Here is a 6,388-nt window from a genome sequence, read left to right as displayed (position 1 = left end):
CCTATCACAGCCGCCCAGGTTAGGGTCTAATTTAAACCTCTTCAGTTCAAACAGTTCCGTTCTCTAATTCAACCGCGTGGGACTGTTCCTTCTGTTGTTTATAAGATGTGTCCAGAAAGAATATAGCATCTAATATATTGTCCCATTAAAAAGCTTAATAAAGTGAGGCACAGCATGTTGACTGTTAACAGTGTGTTAGGATTCTATTAGTCATAATCTTCTCAACACATCAGGAAATGAAAAGCATGTTTCTTACAGGTGAGTTAGGATATCACCTCACCTGTAATTGTTTGAATTCATGTCTAACCATCACAGACTGTATAACCACAGAACTTTTATAAAGGTTGAACCAGGGCATCCTTCATTCAAAGTGCATTTACTCAAGTTATGTACTTCACACCCTGTGTGTTACTTGATTATTTGCATTTGATGCATTTCTAATTGTATACCACAAATCAGAGGAAGTGATTGTACTTTTGATGATTATATTTTTAAATATGAAGCATTGCTTTAGATTGAACTACCAGTGCTGGAAGTATTCAGATCCTTTAATTAAAGTATAAATTTCACACTGTGAAAGTACTATGCCCTGCACTCTAAACCTTACCTAGGTAAAAGTATGCAAGCACTATTGTGAAAATGTACTTAAAATGTCAAAAGTAAAAATACTCATGCACAAAAATGCTCCATTTTTTTTTCTCAGTGTTTTTCTGTTATATCTGATGTTTCTGGATTAATATCACTGCTGCATTAATGTGTATGTTCCATTTAAGTGCTGTAGATGTTTAAAGTTTGAGTTCATTTACTGTTGGCTAGTTTGCCTCTGAGATGTAGTGGAGTATGAGCACAATGTTGCTTAAATGGAAAAATACTCCATTACTCAACAGCTCTGAACACTTCTATTACTACCAGAAAAGTATTTGCATTTACATATGATATTGTTAGAATGCATCTCATCAACAAATTGGATTAATATTAAAAACATGACTGAAAAGGTTTAATCCTGATGTGTGCACGATGCATGTTTTCTATAGGACAAGAATCTGTGATGGAGAAACCTTCGTCTTACATAAAGCGTTGTGTGTTCTCTGCTTAAGCTTCTGAAGAAATCGAATTTTCACTGATAACATTGCAGACAGTGACATTTAGGATTCACACTTTATTTATATTCTCGTTCAGGAAGCTGAAGCGCCTCTCGTGACATCTGAAAAGTCACATTTGGCGCTCAAACACTCCAAGAAGAAGTAAAAACACAGCGGAGAGCGAGAGTGCCTTCATTATGAAAAGTAGCACAGCTGCACTGAGAGCAGATGTTTGGCAGGTGAATTTCGTGGTGAAGTTTGAAGTCGAATCCAATAACAAGTGCTTTGATGAACCCCGTGTGGCGTAAAAGTTCCTGTTTTTCTTCATGCTGGTGTTTTAGATTTGCAGTGAGATGGGATTTTTGTTTCCAGGCTATAACACAACCAAACTGGAAGTTGTTTTTTTCTGGCTTCTATATGGTCTAACCATCTGATCTCAGGTTGTTTTGTTTTGGAACAGGTATATGTTGTTCAAAGTATCACTCTGAGTTGTTCCTGTTTGTTTTTATATGATGAATTCACACAGACATTCATGTTCCCCAGAGGATGACTCCTGCTAACTTTGGTGGGTGATTGATTCGCACAAAATTTTCTTAAACACACTCTCAGACGATGAATCTCATCGACTCTGGTGGTACTTTACTCGAGCGCCACCATGAGGTTGAAATGGAGGCTTTTGAGTGAAATGTCTTGAGAACTATTGGATGAATTGCCCTTAACTTCTCATCTAATGTCTTTTTAATGTTTCTAGTACTTTAGGTACAACAACCAATTCCTGAAGAACTACTGACACTCCCATTAGCCTTCAGCTGTACTTTGTGTTTAATCGTTTAATGCTAATGATATTATCTTTATCCCTCCAGGAAAAGCTATTGGGAGCAAGATCCCATATAAAACACAACTAAAAATTACAATACACATAAAGTTGTAAAAACTACGTTACAATAAATCAGTAGAAGTTCATGAAGGATACAGAAAATTAGCTTATGGCTACATTTGGTGGATGTATTGTGCACTGCGCCTGCTAAATAAACACTAAATGAACAAAAATCAACAGGTTTTACAACAAATAAGCCACAATGGCATTATCAATGATGTCATGCTAACATTCTGAACTAAGATGGCGAACATGAACTCACTATACCTGCTAAGCTTCAGCATGTTAGCATCGTCATTGTAAGCATGTTAGGACGTTAGCATGTTAGCTCAAAGGGCCTCAGAACAGCCTCGCAGAGCTGTTACCATAGCTACAGAGTGTTTGAGACTGTGTGTAAGCCATGTGCAGTTTGCACTTTGGTTTGCTAACATTGCTTTTGTTCCTGAGACACATCTAGTTTGTGTATCGGCTGTCTCAGTATGTAAATATTTCCTCCAGGTGAACATCCACTTTATCTTTACATGCTCCTTCTGTCACTGCGTCGAGTCTGTTACTGTTGGCACAACAAAGACCCACATCGCAGACACCCGGCGGGTCACAGCCCACTGACTGCGGGGATTAGATGAGTTACTCTTACTGCATATCTTCCTCATTACACTGGCTAAATATGGAGCTCATGACAGATGAGAGGCTGTGCAGCATCAGATGACTGATGACTGTGTACATCATTTGATGTGCTGTATACTGTGGACAGCGTTGCTATGCGACTTTAACAAAATGTTCCTGCCCTCATTCAGAACAAACAAATGGAAGAGTTATTACCACAGTCATCATCATAAACTACAGATATGAAAGTTATGATTAATAGCCTTGAAATAATATTGGGAGTAAAGTACATAGAAATATCTGTAGTATCATGTCAGTGGCGTCTCGTCCTGCCGCCTCTTTATATAAACTACAGATTCCCTTAAAAACGCACATACTTGTCATGAAGGGGTGATGGTGGGTCCTGAAGACAGACCAGTTGAGAATCACTGGTTTATAACATGGGGAGAATCCACAAGGCTTTGGCTCTAAAGACACCATTTTAATAATCAGCTGTAGTCACTTCCTGCTCCAAGAGTCCACCAATTACACCAGATCAGTAACAAGATGTTTTAGATTCAGGTTTATTTATTTTCATTCACAATGTGTGTTGATGAAAATCCACCCCATTCATGTGATTTATGATCTGCCACATTTTCTCCTCCTCATTAAACATCACATAATGACATGCTGTCACTTTCTTAACCCTTTGTTATGCTGTTTGTACGGAGTCCAACAGCTGTAATCCCTCTGTCACCACCTCTGCCAATCTGCTTCATTTGTCAAACTGGGATCAAGAGACACTGGAGGAGCAGAAAGACACCTGGACTGTCCACCTTTTATGTGACCTCCTTCAAATCGAGGGTCGGTCAAACAGACAGCGGGAGTCTCACTGATGCTTCATTTCTCTTTACCTGGTTTGTGTGAGACTGAGACTGAGCCTGAAAGCTGTTTCTTCTAAGTTTGCTGTTAGAGCTGATGGCAGCGGTGATAAGTATTCAGATCCTTTACTTAAGTAAATGTACTAATACAATAATACTGTAAGGATACTCCATCTATTACACGTAATAGTGCAGCAATCAAAAACCTACTTAAGCAAAAGCAAAGAAACAAGATCAGCAAAAAGTACTATAAGTATCAAAAGTACTTGTTCTGCAATAAAATGATCCCATCACTGATTTCTCATCATATATCACAGCCAGCTTGCTTTGCCTGAGGGCCACTTTTGACAGGACGCTGTTACAGCTGTCAGGGTCGTTGATGTGGCAGAATAAGACGACTTCAGAGTTGTAATCTTCTCTTTTCTTGCGGTGCTGCCAGGCAGGAACGCTGCACTGAGCAAGTGTCATTTGGCAAATTGAACAGCGAGGGTTAAGGACTGGCATGAGGTAACAAAATTGATGAATTTGAACCATTCAATTATAGCTGTAAAATAAATGCAGTGTAGTAGAAAGTACAGTATTTCCCTCTGAAACGCAGTGCACCTGGGGTATAATAGCATTAAATGAAATACTCCTGTAAAGTACCTCAGAATGGCACTTACAGGAAGTACTTGAGAAAATGCACTTCGTTATTTTCCACCACTGGCTGCTGGTCCACAGGATGTCTGTCAGCTCAGAGCGAACTTCATTTTCTCCTCATGTGTTTGTCAGGAGAAACCTGGCCACGGTCGTGCTGTTACCTGAGAGGATCCAGAAGTTGTTTAAAATGAGAAAAAGTCAGTATGACTGGAGAGGAAGGCGCAGGTTTCAGAAGCAGAAAGACAATCTGAAGAGGAGAGGAACTGAAAACATGAGGCAGACTGCAGGCACAAAAAAGTGAAACTTAAGCCTTTATGCTACGTTTTATGGTTTTCCGAACTATTTTAGTGCAACTAACTGACAGTTTTTTGTCTTTTAACCCCAAATTGTTCATCTGACATCTGACACTAACATCGTCTGTTCTGCTCTGTGTAATTTGTGTTTAATCCCTAATAGACCCTGTTGTCTTTTCCGGAAAAATCATTGTTTGACTTTGGTTTTATTGGCATTTTATTCACATTCCCTTTCCCTTCTCACTTTTATTTCTCGCATTGTAGATCATCTGAGATCACAGTCCGGATCATTCTCACTTCCTGTGCATCCTCATCGTTTCTTACATCCTGTCTTGGTCGTGCACAAAATTAAAGGGCCATTTTCACAGCTGGAGAGCAGGTGCTGCTAACAACATTAACAATGGCTCAGCTCCATTCAAGTGTCCCACTTAGCCATGACAGTGTGACAGCATGAACAACACAAGGACGCCGAAGCTGAAGCAGCTAAATGGAATTCAACCATATTTAATTAGATTTCAATCATTATTTACACCTGTGCTTTCACTGCTGTGGCATGTCAACACGTCTGTTCCACTCTTTTTTTTTATCCTCCTCCACCTCTGCCTTGTTCTCCTTTGTGATTTTTATTTAGGTCATGTTTTTACTGCCACACAGTTTACCGTACAATCAAATCACTGGAGTCAGCGTTTTGTGTGTGGCAGCATCATTGAGGCATCTCAGCAGTCATGACTTCCTCTGTGTTTATCATATTTTGGCTTCCTCTTCTGGCTCGGCTGGTTTTTGGCTCCCGCCTCAGCGAGAGGCAGATTAAGAGCTGAGCGTCTTCGAGGCTCTCGCCTTGTCAATCAAAACGCCGAAGACAAACTGCAGGTGGACAATGTTGCCGAGACGCAATTGAAAAAAAAAATCACCTTAATCTGCTGAGACAGTGAGATGGTCTGTGAATATGCAGCATGGGTCAGTGCGCTGCAGGCGAGCTGCTGCAGAGTAATCACACAGAACACTGGAGGAGACTGTTCAATAGTCTTTGTATGTGTGAAAGGCTCTGTGGTTTGGCAGCCGCTTCCTGTAAAGGAATTTAAGTTGTCTTCACAGTCGAAGCCACATGAGCTGTCTGCCTCACTCTCTGCTGCTCGACGGGGACATTTCCCCCCTAACACGGCTGATTTATTGATGTCTCACAGCTTAATTTTGATCATCATGAAAAGAACGCTTGAATAGTCACTGCCGTGCTTTGAAATAAGCACAGTTTAAACATATTGCACATGCTGTTGTTTATATTTGGTGGCTGTTCGGGATGAACGATGAAAACGTTCATCTACTGAGGGCATTCATTTGACTTATTTCAACGTCACTTTCTTTGTCTCTTTCAGCTCCTGCTGTGTTTATCTGTGACAAGAAAACTGAAGAGGTCTGCAAAAATCAGCCCTCAGTGTGGAGCAGGCCTGCATCAGGTGCATCTGTCTGCAGATCACACCTGATAAAGCATTTCTTTTAGACTGAAAGTTCTTGACACATCAGAAATATAGTTCTCGTAAAACAGCTGATGATCACTGCATCCTGCAGCTCTTCTGCACTCAGTGGCCGTCACTGCTGCTAGACAACAGGCGGTCTGAAGGATACAGCTGGCTCGGTTCATGGGATGTATTTTTCACACCTGCCATCGATGCTTTATGGTCACACAGTAACGGATCTCCTCCTGGCAGTGCCTGCTGTCATCTTCATCCTTACAGTTTTGAAGAGGAGTCGGGTTTGACTGTGCAACATGGAGCTTTCAGCCTGCCTGAAGTCTTAGAAAACATGTCATAAATGCATGCAGAGCTTTAGCTGTTAAAACACAAATATTGATTTTACTTCAATTTGAGGTCAGTGGAAAAATGAAGAAGTTTGTGACCCCACAGTCTGCAGAAGAAGCCGTTGAAGTCATTACTTCTTGTTAAGTAAGCTGTGAAATCCACTTATGAAAAGCTGAGGAAGATTATCCATCACACTGAACTCCAAGCCTCAAACTGCTTTTGTGAAATTATGTTT

Source organism: Chaetodon auriga, chromosome 10 (genome assembly GCF_051107435.1).
Source record: "Chaetodon auriga isolate fChaAug3 chromosome 10, fChaAug3.hap1, whole genome shotgun sequence".
Taxonomy (NCBI): Eukaryota; Metazoa; Chordata; class Actinopteri; order Chaetodontiformes; family Chaetodontidae; genus Chaetodon; species Chaetodon auriga.
The sequence above is the reverse complement of the archived record's forward strand: the minus strand, read 5'-3'. Positions refer to the sequence as shown.